General features: G+C 42.3%; 1 protein-coding gene across 7 annotated transcripts in view; it reads left to right on the top strand.

Moving 5' to 3' along the window:
- The window catches only part of FGGY (FGGY carbohydrate kinase domain containing), a 525,569-nt gene that overhangs the window by 6,436 nt on the left and 500,247 nt on the right, over positions 1 to 18,886 (top strand). Inside the window, exon 1 of one of the 7 annotated variants that reach the window (XM_019957368.2) lies at positions 14,525 to 14,671. The exons of 5 other annotated variants lie outside the window; for them this stretch is intronic. The gene's annotated coding sequence lies outside the window, so the exon portion shown is untranslated. Of the gene's footprint in view, positions 1 to 14,524; positions 14,672 to 15,097; positions 15,121 to 18,886 lie in introns of those variants that run through there. One more of the 7 variants, XM_070780294.1, reaches the window with a different exon arrangement.

The following is an 18,886-nucleotide window of genomic DNA, read 5'->3' as shown; positions in this document are numbered from 1 at the left end:
AACTGGATTTTATTTGACAACCGGAGGTGACTAGCTCAGAGGTTGGACCAAGAAGAAACTTCAAAGCGCTTTCCAAAGCCAAACTCGCACCAGAAAAAGGTCATGGTCACTGTTTGGTGGTCTGTTGCTGGTTTGATTTACTTTCAGTTCAGTTCAGTTCAGTCACCCAGTCGTGGCCAACTCTTTACAACTCCGTGGACTGCAGCACGCCAGGCCTCCCTGTTCATCACCAACTCCCGGAGTTTACCCAACCTCATGTCCATTGAGTCAGTGATGCCATCCAACCATCTCATCCTCTGTCGACCCCTTCTCCTCCTGCCCTCAAACTTTCCCAGCATCAGGGACTTTTCAGGTGAGTCAGCTCGTCACATCAGGTGGCCAAAGTATTGGAATTTCAGCTTCAGCATCAGTCCTTGCAATGAATATTCAGGACTGATTTCCTTTAGGATTGACTGGTTGGATTTCCTTGCAGTCCAAGGGACTCTCAAGAGTCTTCTCCAACACCACAGTTCAAAAGCATTAATTCTTAGGTGCTCAGCTTTCTTTACAGTCCAACTGTCACATCCATACTTGACTACTGGAAAAACCATAGCCTAGACTAGATGGACCTTTGTTGGCAAAGTTAATGTCTCTGCTTTTTAATATGCTGTCTAGGTTGGTCATAACTTTCTTTCCAAGGAGTAAGCATCTTTTAATTTCATGGCTGCAATCACCATCTGCAGTAAGTTTGGAACCCCTAAAAAATAAAGTCTGACACTGTTTCCACTGTTTCCCCATCTATTTGCCATGAAGTGATGGGACTGGATGCCATGATCTTAGTTTTCTGAATGTTGAGCTTTAAGCTAACTTTTTCACTCTCCTCTTTCATCAAGAGGCTCTTTAGTTCTTCTTCACTTTCTGCCATAAGGGTGGTGTCATCTGTATATATGAGGTTATTGATATTTCTCCCGGCAATTTTGATTCCAGCTTGTGCTTCTTCCAGCCCAGCATTTCTCATGATGTACTCTGCATATAAGTTAAATAAGCAGGGTGACAATATACAGCCTTGACGTACTCCTTTTCCTATTTGGAACCAGTCTGTTCCATGTCCAGTTCTAACTGTTGCTTCCTGACCTGCACACAGATTTCTCAGGAGGCAGTTGAAGTGGTTTGTTATTCCCATCTCTTTCAGAATTTTCCACAGTTTATTGTGATCCACACAGTCAAAGGCTTTGGCATAGTCAGTAAAGCAGAAATAGATGTTTTTCTGGAACTCTCTTGTTTTTCGATGATCCAGCGGATGTCGGCAATTTGATCTCTGGTTCCTCTGCCTTTTCTAAAACCAGCTTGAACATCTGGAAGTTTACGGTTCATGTATTCCTGAAGCCTGGCTTGGAGAATTTTGAGCATTACTTTAGTAGTGTGTGAGATGAGTGCAATTGTGTGGTAGTTTGAGCATTCTTTGGCATTGCCTTTCTTTGGGATTGGAATGAAAACTGACCTTTTCCCGTCCTGTGGCCACTGCTGAGTTTTCCAAATCTGCTGGCATACTGAGTGCAACACTTTCACAGCATCATCTTTTAAGATATAAAATAGCTCAGCTGGAATTCCATCACCTCCACTAGCTTTGTTCGTAGTGATGCTTTCTAAGACCCACTTGACTTCATGTTCCAGGATGTCTGGTTCTAGGTGAGTGATCCCGTCATCGTGATTATCTGGGTCATGAAGATCTTTTTTGTACAGTTCTTCTGTATATTCTTGCCACCTCTTCTTAATATCTTCTGCTTCTGTTAGTTCCATACCATTTCTGTCCTTTATTGTGCTCATCTTTGCATGAAAATTTCCCTTGGTAGCTCTAATTTTCTTGAAGAGATCTCTAGTCTTTCCCATTCTGTTGTTTTCCTCTATTTCTTTGCATTGATACCTGAGGAAGGCTTTCTTATCTCTCCTTGCTATTCTTTGGAACTGTGCATTCAAATGGGTATATCTTTCCTTTTCTCCTTTGCTTTTCACTTCTCTTCTTTTCACAGCTATTTGTAAGGCCTCCCCAGACAGCCATTTTTGTTTTTTGCATTTCTTTTTCTTGGAGATGTTCTTGATTCCTGTCTCCTGTACAATGTCACGAACCTCCATCCGTAGTTCATCAGGCACTCTGTCTATCAGATCTAGTCCCTTAAATCTATTTCTCACTTCCACTGTATAAGCATAAGAAATTTGATTTAGGTCATACCTGAATGGTCTAGTGGTTTTTCCCCACTTTCTTCAATTTCAGTCTGAATTTGGCAATAAGGAGTTCATGATCTGAGCCGCAGTCAGCTCCTGGTCTTGTTTTGCTGACTGTATAGAGCTTCTCCCTCTTTGGCTGCAAAGAATATAATCAATCTAATTTCGGTGTTGGCCATCTGGTGATGTCCTTTAGCTTCCTGAATTCCAATGAAACCATTACATCTAAGATGTGTGTTCTGCAGATGGATGAGTTTCACCAAAGATTGCAATGCCTGCAGCTGGCATCAGTCAACAGAAAGGGCCCTCTTCTCCACAAGAACACCTGACCACACTTCACACTCAGAACTTCAAAAGTTAAACATATTGGACTATGAAGTTTTGCCTCATCTGCAATATTCACCTGACCTATTGCCAACTGACTACCACTTCTTCAAGAATCTAGAAAAATTTTTTCAGGGAAAATGTTTCCACAACCAGCAGGATGCAGAAAATACTTTCCAAGATTTTGTGAAATCCTAAAGCATAGATTTTTATGCTACAGGAATAAACAAACTTATTTCTTATTGGCAAAAATGTGTTTATTATAATGATTCCTATCATGATTAATAAAGATATGCTTGAGCCTAGTTATAATTTAAAATTCATAGTCCAAAACTACAATTACGTTTGTACCAACCTAATAAGTATTCCACGTGCTCTTGAAAAGAAAAAATATATTCTACTCTTGTTGGGAAATGTGCTTTTTACATGTCAGTTAGCTTTATTGACTACTGTTATGTATTATGTACTTGCTGATTTTCTATCTGCCTGTTCTACCAATTATTGAGAGTGGCACATTTAAATCTCTCATGATAATTGTAGACATACATGTTTCTTCTTGCAGTTCTATCAGATTTTGCTTTAGGTATTCTGACACTCTCTTATTAGGTGGATTAATATTTGGATTTTTAGGTCATATTGGTGAATCATCCACTTTATCATTTCATAATTTCTGCTGCTATTTTTCTTCAATATCTACTGAATCATTATTCCTGGTAATATTTTTGCTTTAAAATCTACTTGCTGCTGCTGCTGCTGCTGCTGCTAAGTCGCTTCAGTCGTGTCCGACTCTGTTCGACCCCAGAGACGGCAGCCCACCAGGCTCCCCCATCCCTGGGATTCTCCAGGCAAGAACACTGGAGTGGGTTGCCATTTCCTTCTCCAGTGCATGAAAGTGAAAAGTGAAAGTGAAGTCACTCAGTCGTGTCCGACTCTTATCGACCCCATGGACTGCAGCCTACCAGGCTCATCTATCCATGGGATTTTCCAGGCAAGAGTACTGGATTGGGTTGCCATTGCCTTCTCCGTTAAAATCTACTTAGTATTATACTAATATATCAAAGTCTACCTGTCTTTTGATTGTTCTTTTATGGTATATCTTTTTCCTGCTTTTCCTTTTTAACTTGTTTGTTTCCTTATATTTAAAATGGGCTTTTTATAGGCAGCTTAACAAGGCAAGACATAAAAATCTCTGCCTTTTAATTAGGGTGTTTGGACTATATATAATGTAATTCTTATGGTTTGTTTTAAACATAGCATGTTGTTTTTTTCTTTCTATTTGTTCCATCTGTTTTTTGTTCTCTTTTCTCTTTCTCTGCTTTCTTTTGGATTAATTACTTTTTTAATTTTATTTTTTTCGTCCTTTATTGGCTAATTAAGCATATCCTTTTTTGAGATATTATTTTAGTGGTTGCTTTAAAATTTATAGTATACATGTTTAATTTATCAGAGTAAACTTTGAAGTGGTATTATACCACTTCATATGTAATATAAAACCATACGTAAAATTAGATAGCCAGTGGAAGTTTGCTGTATGACACAGGAAGTTCACATCCATTGCTCTATGACAACCTAGAGGGGTGGGATAGGGGTGGGAGGTGGGATGGAGTTTCAAGAGGGAGGGGACATATACGTACCTATGGCCGATTCATATTGATATATGGCAGAAACCAACACAATATTGTAAAGCAGTTATCCTCTAATTAAAAATAAATTAAAAAGATCATACAACATATATTTCTAATTCTTGCCTCATAGCTTTTGTACTACTACTGTTTATATTATACAATACATTTTGCTGCTGCTGCTAAGTCGCTTCAGTCGTGTCCAACTCTGTGTGACCCCATAGACAGAAGCCCACCAGGCTCCCCCTTCCCTGGGATTCTCCAGGCAAGAACACTGGAGTGGGTTGCCATTTCCTTCTCCAATGCATGAAAGTGAAAAGTGAAAGTGAAGTCGCTCAGTCGTGTCCGACTCTTAGCGACCCCATGGACTGCAGCCCACCAGGCTCCTCCGTCCATGGGATTCTCCAGGCAAGAGGACTGGAGTGGGGTGCCATTGCCTTCTACAATACATTTTACTTCTGCGTGTATTGAAACCCCACAATACATGGTCACTATTTTAGTTTTAAGCAGTCAATTATCTTTTTAAGACATTCAGAACTTTTTAAAAAGTGTATATATACCCACATAGTTAACTTTATGCTCTTCCTTTTATTTTATGGATCCAGATTTCCATGAGATATTATTTTCTCCCACTTCTTGTGGTACAGTTCTGCTGCTGAGAAATTTTGATCTTTTTTTCTTTTTTTTGGGTCCGCACCTTGAGGCATGTGAAACTTCCCCAACTAGAGATAGAGTCCACACCCTCTGCAGTGGAACAGCAGAGTCTTAACCACTGGACCACCAGGGAAGCCACCGATGTTTTGTTCTTTTTTTTTTTTTTTTTCCTCTGATGATGAATTTTGGTATGACATCTTTGGTATGTCTCAAAAAAAATCTTTATTTCAGCTTCAGTTTTGAAAGATTTTTTTCCCCCACAGGATAAAGAATTCTAGTATAAAGTTTTTTCTTCTAGTTCTTCAAATCTAGCTCTGCTGTTCATAGCTTGCATTATTTCTGTTGACATTCTCACATTTTTTTCTTTTTTTTTGCATAATTTGCCATCTCTACCCTGACTGCCTTTAAGATTTCTCTTTACTATTGGTTTTGAACAATTTGGTTATGATGTTGCTTGGCTGAGTTTTCTTTATGTTTCTTTTGCTTGGAGTTCATTTGTGTTCTTGAATATGTGGTTTTATAGTTTTCATCAAATTTGGAAATTTATAAGCATTATGTCTAATGTATTTCTCCTGATCTCTTCTTTGTTCTCTCCTTCAGGTATTCCCATTTCACATATATTAGGTCACTTAAGTTTTTCCACAGCTCACTGATGCTCTATTTTTAAAAAATCTTTTTTCTCTTTGTTATATTTTTGATAGTTTCTATTACAATGTCTTGAAGGTCACTAATCTTCTGTGTTATGTAATCTCATACAGTCAGCTTTTCATCTCAGATATTTTAGTTTTCATTTTTATAATTTCAACTTGATTCTTTTAAAAACCTTATATGTCTGAACTTTTAAATTCACTCTTTCCTTTAGCTTTTTGAACATAGGACTTTCACGTATAATAACTGCCATAATATCTGCATCAACTCATTCTATCAGATAGGTCAGTTCTGGGTTGGAGTCCATTGATTTTTCTCACTTTAAGTCGTATTTTCTTGGTTCTTTGCATGCTGTTAAGTTTTGACTGAATACCAGACCTTATGTGTTTTACCTTGTTCAATGCTAGATATTTCCGTATTTCTATAAATACACTTGATCTTTGTTTTGCAGCATGTCTAAGTTATTTGGAAACAGTTTGATCCTCTTGCGTCCTGCTTAAGCTTTGTTGAGTAGGACTAATGCTTCTTCACTGCTGAGGTAAAGCCCGTCTGTGTACTTGCCCCCAAGCGCTGTTAATTATGAGGTTTTCCTCACTGGCTGGTGTGAATCGCCACTATTCATGGCCCTGTGTGAAGTCCACTGATTGCTCACTGTCATCCTTTTGAGTGCTTCTGGCTCAGACGGCTTCTTCGCATGTGTATAGTGACTGCTACTGTCCTGAATACTTGACGAACACACCTTCTGGGGCAACTTTCCTATCTCCTACTTTGCCCCAAGAATTCTAGCCTCCTTGCTCTGCACAGACTCCTAGCTCTCGCTCAGTTCAGGAAACTGCAGGCCTTGGTGTGGATTTTCTCTTCCTGTGTCCAGGTCCCAGGCATTCAGCTTGAACAATTTCAGGATACCTCTTTTTCTCCCCCCATCTCTCTAACATCACTGTATTTTGTTGCCTGATGTCCTGTATCCTGAGAATCTTTGTTTCCTGTATTCATTATTTTAGTTATTTAAGGTGGGAGGGTAAATATGGTGCTCTTTATCTATCTTGGCTAGACGTGGAGGTCTTCACCTGGAAATTTTGAAGAAAATTTTAAGAGAGACTACTAGAGTTTCTGAGGAAGGGAATTTAAGTTATTCAGGCACTTTTACTGCTTGAGGCCTGAAAGGGCACAGTGAAGGAATAAATCAGAGGGAAAGACACCCTTAGATTTGTATAATTTTAAGTACAGGAACTATTTAGAAAGATGAGGGCAGCATGAATGCCTAGAGCTAATATTAGTGGTATTGTTATACCTTTCTACTTAAGTGGGCAAGGGATGGAGAACTCAGAAATCCCGTGGAGAAAGCTGCCTTGAGAGGATGTATTATCTTAAAGAAATGCAGCAAGTTTGAGGCAGCTCCAAAGGAGGGGAACCCTGACCTTACTTTCCTTCCTCCTTTAAGGTTTCTGCTAATGGCTCTCCATGGGCAAAACCAACTAGAAGATAAAAGGGTTAGAGAGCCTTAGAGATCAGACTATAATCCCCAGGACACAGGGTAGGCAGAAAAGGGTTGAGTGTGGAAGAGGTGGGTAAACAGAATAACCTGCACAGGGAATCAGTGATAATTTTTAGATTGCTGGCTACAATGTCAGGGTGGTTGGTGGTGCCACTTGGTGGGAAAGAAGAGAAAAGGCACAGTATGTTTGGGCAGAAGTGGGTTTGACACAAGGAAAAACAGAGATGGTTTTTCCTGGAAGTCCTGTAACTATCGTTTTAAAGTGTTTAGAAGGTCCTTATCAACATGGATGATGAAGCAGAGTTTATATAGCAAGTACATATACAGTGATTTGTGTGGGGACTGGGTTTAGGAAGAGTGGGGAAAATAAAGTAAAAATCATTCAGCCTAAATGTATGTGTTGCCTGTCCCTTGGGCCATCTGGATTTTGGGCCAGTTACACTGAAATCTGTTGCAGACCAGGCTGAGAGCTGAGTATTTTGAATTCTGCTAGAGTGGCTATGGGATGAAGAGATTTGGAAAGCACTCAGTTACTGAACACCTATAGGGGATAAAAGTTGAGAAGACAGGTGATAAAATCAAGCGTGATTTAGATACGCCAAACTCAGTATAATTTATCAGATTCCGGGATTATAGAATTATGTGGCCAACGTTGATATTAGAGTGTGGCTGTTTTAAATCATCATGCGACATAGTGGAAAGAGCATGGGTTGAAGTCCCTCTCTTGTTTTTTACTGAGTCTGTGACATTGGGCTGCTGCTGCTAAGTCACTTCAATCATGTCCGACTCTGTGTGACCCTATAGACGGCAGCCCACCAGGCTTCCCCGTCCCTGGGATTCTCCAGGCAAGGACACTGGAGTGGGTTGCCATTTCCTTCTCCAATGCATGAAAGTGAAAAGTGAAAGGGAAGTCGCTCAGTTGTATCCGACTCTTCACGACCCCATGGACTGCGGCCTACCAGGCTCCTCCATCCATGGGATTTTCCAGGCAAGAGTACTGGAGTGGGGTGCCATTGGGCAAGTGACCTAAATGCACAGAACCTTAGTTTCCCCTAAGAACTGGTCAGTCAGTTGTTTGCATCAGGTGGCCAAAGGATTGGAGTTTCAGCTTCAGCATTAATCCTTCCAGTGAATACTCAGGACTAGTTTCCTTTAGGATGGACTGGTTGGATCTCCTTGCAGTCCAAGGGACTCTCAGGAGTCTTTTCCAACACCGCAGTTCAAAAGGATCAGTTTTTGTTTGTGGACCCTCCAAAGTTGCTGGAAGTTTCAGCAAGGCCATCTACTAAGTCACTAGTAGCAGGCCAGGAAGAGAGTAAATGCTCACATGAAATCTGTTGATCCAAGATGACGGTTGGCACAAAATACAAGTTTGAGAAAGATTGCTATTCGTGTGATGATACATATTGATAGAACATAGACAACACCAAATTCTAGGGACCTTAAAGGACGAGTCAGGTACTTGAGGAGGTTACCTCAAAGCTCACCTTCCAAAGCACTTTGCAAGACACCCCACCTCTCCTTCCCTTTTCTCCTCTGCAGATTGTTCCCTTTTTAGTGTGTGAGATTAGGTATTGGGCTGGATGGGCCAGTGATTTGTCCCAGCATGTGTTCCATCTGGGGAGCCTCCAGGGAGGTAAAGAAGACCTACTGTGTGCTCACAGGTTGCTATTAGCCCAGCTTCCTTCATCTCCACACAGAGTCACATGGGAACATGGGACTCTGAAGATTATTCTTGTTAAATGTACTAAGCACACCATATCCTTTTTTCCTGTCTCTTGATTTTAGGAAAAGCCATGGCATGGAGGAGCAGTTGTCGGAACTAAAAGTATATTACAAAGAGGAAAGAAAGTTCCTTCCTCGAGGAGGTCATGAGAATCATTTTAAAACATTCTAAGGGCTCAGTTCAGTTCAGTCGCTCAGTCGTGTCTGAATGTTTGTGACCCCATGGACTGCAGCACGTTAGGCCTCCCTGTCCATCACCAGCTCCCAGAGTTTACTGAAACTCATGTTCATTGAGTTGGTGATGCCATCCAATCATCTCATCCTCTGTCATCCCCTTCTCCCGCCTTCAATCTTTCCCAATATCAGGGTCTTTTCAGATTAGTCAGTTCTTCGCATCAGGTGGCCAAAGGATTGGAGTTTCAGCTTCAGCATCAGTCCTTCCAGTGAATATTCAGGACTGATCTTCTTTAGGATGAACTGGTTGGATCTCTTACAGTCCAAGGGGCTCTCAAGAGTCTTCTCCAACACCACAGTTCAAAAGCATCAATTCTTCAGCACTCAGCTTTCTTTATAGTCCTACTCATGTCCATCGGGCTGGTGATGCCATCCAACCATCTCACCCTCTGTCATCCCCTTCTCCTCCCTCCTTCAGTCTTTCCCAGCATCAGGGTCTTGTCAAATGAGTCAGCTCTTTGCATTAGGTGGCCAAAGTATTGGAGTTTCAGCTTCAACATCAGTCCTTCCAATGAATATTCAGGACTGATCTTCTTTAGGATGAACTGGTTGGATCTCTTACAGTCCAAGGGACTCTCAAGAGTCTTCTCTAACACCACAGTTCAAAAGCATCCATTCTTTAGCGCTCAGCTTTCTTTATAGTCCAAATCTTATATCCATACATGACTATTGGAAAAACCATAGCTTTGACTAGATGGACCTTTGTTGGCAAATAATGTCTCTGCTTTTTAATATGCTGTCTAGGTAGGTCACAGCTTTTCTTCCAAGGAGCAAGTGTCTTAATTTCATGGCTACAGTCACCATCTGCAATGATTTTGGAGCCCCCCAAAATGAAATCTGTCACTGTTTCCATTGTTTCCCCATCTATCTGCCATGAAGTGATGAGACTAGATGCCACGATCTTAGTTTTCTGAATGTTGAGTTTTAAGCCAGCTTTCTCATTCTCCTCTTTCACTTTCATCAAGAGGCTCTTTAGTTCTTCACTTTCTGCCATAAGGGTGGTGTCATCTGCATATCTAAGGGCTGCATATCCAAGGGCTAGCTCACTTAAGAGAGATTAGGTGGTTTGGATGATCCCATGGGATAAAAATGTGGACTAGAGGGTGGAAGCCACATAAAGTAGATTTCAACCCAGTACAAGAATCTTTCTTATAATTACAATAGTAGCTGCCTATTGTGAAAATTCAAACAGCACAGAGAGGGGAGGTTAAAAATTGCCCTCCATGCTTCCACTGTACTTCTTTCTGTAGATGTCACTGCAGTAAGCAGGCTTTTGCATATTCTTCCTGAAGTTTTGTATGTTAGGTCCTTACACAGTTTCGGAGAAGGCAATGGTACCCCATTCCAGTACTCTTGCCTGGAAAATCCCATGGACAGAGGAGCCTAGTGGGCTGCAGTCCATGGGGTTGCTAAGAGTCAGACACGACTGAGCGACTTCACTTTCACTTTTCACTTTCATGCATTGGAGAAGGAAATGCCAACCCACTCCAATGTCCTTGCCCGGAGAATCCCAGGGACGGTGGAGCCTGGTGGGCTGCCGTCTATGGGGTCACACAGAGTCAGACATGACTGAAGCGACTTAGCAGCAGCAGCAGCAGCAGCAGCATTCAGGGTAGTCTGAAGGGTTTTAATAGCACAGACTGTGAACCGTACTCCCTAGAGTTTCTGCATTAGTAGGTCTGGGTTGGAGCCTGAGAGTTTGCGTTTCTAACACATTGCTTGGTGGTGCTGATGCTGATTTTCTGAAGCTCACAGTTTGAGAACCACTGATGTGGTTTCCTCTTTACAGAGTTCTTACAAATGCAGTCATATTGTAGTGTCTAAGAATTTGCTCTTTTACTCAATAACACGTAATTAGCAGTTTTCTTTAGCTATGTCTCATTTTTAACAACTGCTTCTGTATCAGTTTTAGCAAGGCCCCTATAAATGAATGGGGCTTCCCTAGTGGTTCAGTGGTAAAGAATCCAGCTGCAGTGCAGGAGCTGCAGGAGATGTGGGTTTGATCCCTGGGTTGGGAAGATCCCCTGGAGGAGGGCATGACAACACACTCCAGTATTCTTGATTGGAGAATCCCTTGGATAGAGGAGCCTGGTGGTCTACAGTCCGTGAGGTTGCAAAGAGTCAGACAGACACAACTAAGCGACTTAGCATGCAGGCACTATAGATGAATATTGAATTTGTTTCCAGGGTTTTTGTGAGTGTGCCCTTGCCTTTAAAAAATAAATCTGAAATGTGCATTTTTTTATATATCTTTTAGATGAGCCAATCATCAGTTCTTAGAAGGTAAATTCTTAGAAGTTACAGCTCTTGGGTAAAGAGGTAGATTTGGAAAACAGATAGATATTGCCAAATAGTTCTAAAGGAGGATGAACCAATTATTCTCCTGCTAAAAGTATCTGAAACTGCTTGTGTCCCCAAGCACTTGCCCAAAATGGATATTATCAGTGTTTTCATTTTCTGCCCATTTTTTTAAGGTGTAAAATTGTATATCAATGTTGTTTTGATTTGCATTTCCCTCCATTTTTTGTGAGGTTAAAGGGTCAATGTATGGATTGAATATCTTTTTCTATGAACTGCAAGTTTGTATTTTTTGCATCACATGAACAAAGGCAGCAAACTTTTATTTGCGGGATTGCTAGTAATGTTGTAAGGTTGGCATATTAGGAGTTGTGATCAGAGATGAGGTTGGGCACTGGGGTTAGTGGTTTGGGCAGGAGCAGGAGCTTTGAGTTCCTTGTGGGCCAGATAAAGAACTTGGCCTTCACTTTGGACAGAAGCAGCATTGCTGGTGTTGAAGCTTACCCTGCAGCTCGTGATAATTTTAACAGGGCCTGTTTCTGGAAAGGCACACTGTTCAGTAATCTTCCAGTAACTCATTCTTTCGGCCTTTCACGTGGGGCCTTGAAGCCACCTAGCCATTCTTCATAAATAGGGTAGGGGGGCATCGTAGAGCAGCACGTTGTACACAAAAACGAACACAACATTGTAAAGTAGTTATCTTCCAATTAACAAATGGTCAGTAATTGTTAGCAGTAAGTAAAAATACATTACTATATATTAATAATATATACTATATAATAATAACATAAAAATGTTTATATTAGTAAAATAATAGGAAAAAAATAATAGAATTTCTTTAAAAAGGGGAAAAAAAAAGCCAAAAGAGTAGGGTAGAAACCTCAGCCATCCTCAGGCTGGGCATTGTCTTTGAGGGCAGAGTTTTGCAAGATGGTGCAGGGACTGGATTTTGTTGCTGTACCCAATACTTCTCTCCTCCATGCCTGTGTGTGCAGAAGTGGGCTGCAGGTCAGGAGGAAGAATGCCCTGGGAAGGGGTGCAGTGCTTCATACAGAAGAAAGGCTTGCTGACTGTGCTTCTAGACCTCTCCAGGGATGGAGAGTTTTTAGATGCTTTTTATTTTAAAAGGTATTCGACTATTTTATACATTAATAATTTCCTCCTCCCTCCCAGCCCAAGAATTCCCTATTACTGCAGGACACATGGCATGTTTCCCTCTAGGCAGAAGGAAGTAGAGGGCAGAACATTCTCAATATCTAATGCTTCTCATAGTAGCCTGTATAGTGACATAGGGTTGTCATTAATCAGAGCATGGAGGAGGCGTTTCTGATGGTTGAGTGTCTGAGAAGTTTTCACAGGATGAACTGACTTGGAATTGTGTTCTGAGTATGCTAAGGATGAAAGCAACTTGGTTGGGAGGTGGGAAAAGTCAAGTCATTTCAGGGATAGATAAGAGTCCTGTTCTGGCCTAGACAAACCTGAAATTGAATACAGCCTCCTTAATCTTCAGCTTTGTGACCATCCACTGGATTTTGTTCCCCTCAGGATTTCAGTGTCTTCCCCCTGTAAGTGGGGGAAGGGTGGGTGTCATAAATGTGGGTTCCCCCTCTCCCCGTCTCTGCAGAGAGAATAGCTTGGTAGGGCATTTTAAAGGGCTTGGAAGGCATTTTAACAAGTAGGGAGCTGCTTTATTGGATCACAAGGATTGAAGAGAAGGGAGTGTAAGTGAGGTTTTATAGAAGAGGACATGGGAGATCCAGAGTTTAATTTACTCTCAGGCAATGTTTGTTTTGGGAGTTTGGGGATGTCATTTGATGCGTCAGATTTTCCACCCATGATTTTGTTAGGACTTATACCGTGCATTTGGCCTCAGCATGGCTGGGTTTTGTATTTTCTCTGTGTCATCCATTGAGCATTGCCTGTGTGGCTTTTGGACGGTGGTGGGTTTTGGCCACGGCCCAGGATCGCCTCAGTGTTGATCCCCGTGACCACCACATTGTGAGGCATGCACGAGGCTTCCTTAAGTTTGCCTGTTCTACCTGTTGGAATCCAACTTTGAATCTAAGATGACAGCCAGCTTTTCTTCTGTCTGATTTAATTCCATACCCCTCATCCAGTCATCTCAGATTTGTCTTTAAAGATGGGCTCAGTCCAAAGCATGAAGATCCTAAACATCTTGAAAAATACTGGGCTTCTGATCTAGTGCTTGGAAGACTGATGAAAACAGTAACCCGGTACTTATTTTATCAACTTACATCTCCATATTCTGCCAAGGAAGGTGGAGTTGGAACAAGACGCTTGGCTTCAAGAGTATAGCCGAGGTTCCGCTGGCAAATGGAGCCCCCTTACTGCCACGTGCAATATTACCAGGTGCATTAGTTGTGCTTCAAGTACATAAACTAGGCACAACTTGAGGCATCACTGTTTGACTTTCAAAAATAAGATTCTTACACTAAATTGTCAACTATTTAAAATCAGAAATGATATATTTTTCAGCTTCCTATTCCTAGTGTCCTGACCCAGAGAAAGCACTTTACATTTGTTTACTGGAATTTGAGCTGTTAGACATGGTGTGAATACCTAGGTATAGATCATGCATACTAAACATCCCTGCAGATGTTCAGGGATGATTTGGTCATGAAAGAGAAGGTTGGCATATCTTAATAGTCCTAATAATTGCTGCTGTTTACTGAGTGTGTTTGTGTGTGTGTGTGTGTGTGTGTTAGCCACTCAGTCATGTCTGACTCTCTGTGATCCTATGACTGTAGCCTGCCAAGCTCCTCTGTCCATGGAATTCTCCAGGCAAGAATACTGGAGTGGGTGGCCATTCCCTTCTCCAGGGGATCTTCCCAATCCGGAGGTCAAAGCTGGGTCTCCCATATTGTAGGCAGATTCTTTACCATCTGAGCCACTAGGGAAGCTGTTACTGAGCATACCATGTATTAATACCAGGCGCTGTGCTGGGCCCCCTGGTTCTACAATCTTAGTTAATCTTTCAAAGCATATAGCAAGATTGGAGCTGCGGGAGACAGCCTTTCACTTTAAGAGGAGAAGTACCTGTCAAGAAGCTGTACTTGTTCTCCCATGTATATTTTTGGTAAAGCTGATGGAGAACCAGGTATTATTGCCAGATTAGCTCTTTCCTTCCCCTGCCAAATTTTCTCTCCATTTTAGAGCATGGGAGAATTGCTTTAAGTGGTATTTAATTCTTTCTGTTAAGGAGACTGAAGTGGAGCAGCATACTCATTGCTTATCTTTTTCTTCCCAAATCTCCCAACCCCCTGATTATATTATAACTAAAAAAAAGAAATTTGTGTGTGACTTGTGTACTTGAACTCCCAGCCAAGACCAAAGATCAAAGTCAAGAGAGGATATTAAGCTCACTCCCAGGTCCCTGGGACACTGTATCTGTAGCCACTGTCCTCAAGTTTGTCCTGGAGGAGTGGCCCACTAAGAAGTAGAACTGCAGGTAAGCTTATCCACTCTGGAGGGTTGCAGTCTTAGGGACTAGTGTTCTGCTCTTTAGTCATTTAGGGGAAAAGAAGGAAGCAAATAAATATAAGAGACAACCCCACAGAGTGGTTTTCAGCACGATTATGTGTAGCATGACCCCTTTTGAGAATTTTTGGGACAGTTATGCAGAGAACAGCCTCCATGTCCCTGACTCTGTCTCCTTTTCTCACACTGCCTTTGAGCAGCTTTCACGTTTGCTGAGGAATCAGCTGTGAAGCCTGTGGTTTCCTGTGGCACATTTCTAATAATATTTGTACAGGCTATTATTTAATGCACCATATAAATATTTATCATAAGAGCGGTCTTTTGATCATGAACAGAGGCTAAAAACCAGTTCAGTCAATGCTGGCAATTGGCTGGGAAGCTGTTCTGCCCTTTGGAGCCTCTTGTAGACTGAGAAGTTAGGTAAGGCCTGGGACATGTGTGCAGCCAGCTTGAATTTCTCTCTGTAGCTTTTCTTTCTCTTGGCTTCCACAGTCTATGCTCTTAATTCTCTTGTCTGACCAGCCACCCCATATTCCCTGTTAGTTGTGTTTCTTTTTTAGTGGGCTTCCCTGGTGGCTCAGATGGTAAAGAATCTGCCTGCAATGAAGAAGACCTGGGTTCGATACCTGGGTTGAGAAGATCCCCTGGAGGAGGCCATGGCAACCCACTCCAGTATTCTTGCCTGGATTATCGCCATGGACAAAGCAGCCTGGTGGGCTACAGCCCATGAGGTCACAGAGAGTCGGATACCCCATATTCCTTATTAGTTGTCTTTCTTTTTAGAGAATTTATCTCTGCCTCAAATGAATGAAGTGGGATCAACTTTCTGACTCTCAGCATTCATCTGTTGGGGTTTAAAGCCACACCATTGTGACCTGGACAAAACCCAGCTCCTTTGGTGGTGTGCTCTGTGACCTTAAACTGCCTTATTGCTGAGAACCTCAGTCTCTCTAACTGGGAAATGAGCTCACAGTGGCAACCTCACGGGATTGTTACAAGTGAAATCACAGAATCAGGTGGATGATTTGCAGAGCAGAGCCTAATAAGTGCCAGTTGTTGCTGCCTTTGTTGTTGGCACTGTTGTTGAAGGATTCGGTTTTCACTTTTAGGTTGGAAAGAGCCCTAAAGTTGCCTTAAGAGGCCAGGGTTCAAATGCAGATGCTGCTGCTGTTTACTCTTTGTGTGACTTGGGGCAAATTTTCCTATCCCAACAAGGTATAAAATGGTGGTAGGTTCCCCAGCTTGAATGCATTTCAGTTGGAAGAGATGAACAAATGTGTAAAAGTGCCAAGCATGCAGGAGGATCCTAATCCTTTTTTTTTTTTTTAAAGCAAATTATAAAAGGGAATAATGTTTTCCATTTTGCAGTTACTTTATTCTCTGAGGCCAAGAGGAACTGGAATGTAGTTTGGAGTCTAGGACACATCAGAGAGTACTTATGACCCAGGAACAAAGGGCACGGAGGGGAGACTAGGAATCTGAGTGCAGAAAATCCTCTGGCAGAGTTTTTATAACTCACAGGGTCAAGTTTCAGGGAAGCTGCCCTAGAGCTTGAACTTCTCAAGATCCAGGTGTGGAAACAATCATAAAGAGATCACTTAAAACTATAGTAATAGGAAACGTAGTGAACCTGAAATATTTAATTAGGATCTATTTCTTACAAAAACATGAACTGGGGTGTGTGTGTGTGAACAACAAAGAGAAGGTATGATGCCCTTGTTCCCATGGGTTTGACTCTCTTTTGGACTGATATCTCAGTCATACAGTCTAGAAATGGATAGTTTTACCAGAGAGAGGCCACCTGGTATTGGGGAAGGGCCAGTCTCTGAAGGTGGGCAGCCTGAGTTCTGAGTAAACCAGTTGTAGACAGAGTAGGCACATGGCTTTGAGCCCTAGGTCAGGAAGATCCCCCGGAGAAGGAAATCCACTCCAGTATTCTTGTCATGAACAGAGGAGCCTGGTGGGCTGCATCTCACAGGGTCACAAAAGAGTCAGACACAACTTAGCGACTAAACAACAAGAACAGGGTACAGAGTAGGCAGAGTCCTTGGCAAACGTGCGTTAACTACGTGGAGGGTATCCTGCAGCATGGGGCTTCCTAGGTGGCACTGGTGGTAAAGAACCCACCTGCCAGTGCAGGAGACATAAGAGAGGTGGGTTCTATCCCTGAGTTGGGAAGATCTCCTGGAGGAGGGCACGGCAACCCACGCTAGTATTCTCACCTGGAGAGTCCCTATGGACAGAGGAGCCTGATGGGCTACATACAATCCATGGGGTCGCAGAGCCAGACACGACCGAAGCAACTTAGCACGCATGAACCTGTTAGCATGGCATTCCAAGAACGGTTAGGGATTTGGTAGCAGAGGGATCGAGACTGCTCTCACCTCTATCACTTGGTATTTATATAACGTACGTGAGCAAGTTACTTGACTAGTCTAGGACTTGTTTTCCCTCATCAGTAAAATGGGAATGGTCCTAGTAATTCTCTTCAAGGGTTGATATCAGGACAAAAAGTGGATTTAAAAATGTAAGCAAGCTGCTTAGTAAAGCATCAGATACACAGTAAATTTTACCTGAAGGTGGGTTTTAAGAGTTTGCTCTGAGTCTCAGGGACATGGTGAGTTTGTGCCATGTGCCAGACACTGGGCTGGCACTAGGGGTACCGCTGTGGTCCAGGCAGCCCTGGAGTTAACTCTCTAATGGCAAAGCTCCAGTCTCCATACAAGTCAGAGTGGAGGGGGAGGGTTCTCCGGAAGGATGGGCTCTTTCCTCTTTAGCCAAGAAATAGGTCCAAAACCCAGAGCCAGGGTAAGCCCTGAGTCAGCTACAGAGTGGAAATTTGCCTCTTTGGATTTTACTGGACTGAATCAGGATGTCTGGTGGGTGGTGAGATGAGATATTCCATGCAGAAGAAGACAGTCGCAAGTGAAGGAACCAGGCCTGAGGAGCTGGGCCAGCCCCCTGGGGGCCTCTTTTGTCACTGGCTCTGGTAGGAGTAGAGAGAAGCTTGGGTGGCTGGCCAGGTCTGTGTAAGCCAGAATGTTTGCATGGACTCTTCATTTCCTATTTCTTTCCCCTTGTTTCTCCCTGCAGTGTTTAGAATAGTTTTGAAAAGCTCTAGTCAAGGACAGAGTTGTTGACTTGCCAGGATCAGTGTTGGAGGGCAGCGTCCTTGGGTCCTTCCAAGTGGTGACAGTGGGACGCTAAGAGAGGCAGTCCTGAGTTCAGCAAGTGGAGGCCTGTGGTCATTTGGGGGCGGTGGAGCGGCCAGCCTAGTCAGTCTTCTTCCTCTGCAGATAAAGAAATCTAGGAAGATATAAGCCATGGCACTGCCCTGTTTTGCCCTTCACTGTATCCTCAGTTCCTAGCAGGGTGTCTGATGCCTGGCACAATCTGCATTTCTTCTAATATCAGTCACTGATTGCAACATGCCTCATTATTTCATATATCACTAAGAAAGATGTTCCTGGTTGCCATTGGTTTTTAAGTCACTGATTTCAGAGAAGCTAAATGTGAAAAGAAATGAGTACCTTAGAATTAATAAAATGTGGTTGTAAGCATCCAGTAAATATTTATTAATTGGATGAATGAAGCATACAGATATTAGAATCAAGGCAAAACACTAGTGCAGATAAATCCAAACCTAGGAATCTGAACTATTAAAGCATTAAAGCATGAACCTGTTCATCCTTATTTTTTTTTGTTGATTCACTGATTTAGGTGTTCATTCCATAAGAACTTAGTGAGAACTATTATGTACCAGACAGTGTTTGGGTATACAGGCACTTGTAGGAGCTGAGGATATAGAAATCAATCAGTTCCTTTCTTCAGGTTCAGGCCAGTGAGGGAGGTGAACACAGAAGCCAAAAATTCGGTCAGAGTGATTTTTAAAAAGTTTAAAAGAAAGAAGGGACACAGTACTCTGGTGGCGCTGGGGCATGGAGAGAGGCAAGAGGTGATGGTTGGGATTCTCTGGTGGTGCAGTGATTAAGACTCTGTGCTTCCAGGGGAAGGAACCCAGGTCCAATCTCTGGTCTGGGAACTATATCCCACATGCCTCAGTGAAGATCCCACACATGGCAGCAAAGATCCTATGTGCCACAGAACAGCCAAACAAATTAAGAAAAAAGTGTTGGTTGAGCAAGATCTTAACGTGAAAGTCAGCAGGCAGCATATTAAAAAGCAG

This window comes from Bos indicus, chromosome 3 (genome assembly GCF_029378745.1).
Source record: "Bos indicus isolate NIAB-ARS_2022 breed Sahiwal x Tharparkar chromosome 3, NIAB-ARS_B.indTharparkar_mat_pri_1.0, whole genome shotgun sequence".
Taxonomy (NCBI): domain Eukaryota; kingdom Metazoa; phylum Chordata; class Mammalia; order Artiodactyla; family Bovidae; genus Bos; species Bos indicus.
The sequence above is the reverse complement of the archived record's forward strand: the minus strand, read 5'-3'. Positions and strand labels throughout refer to the sequence as shown.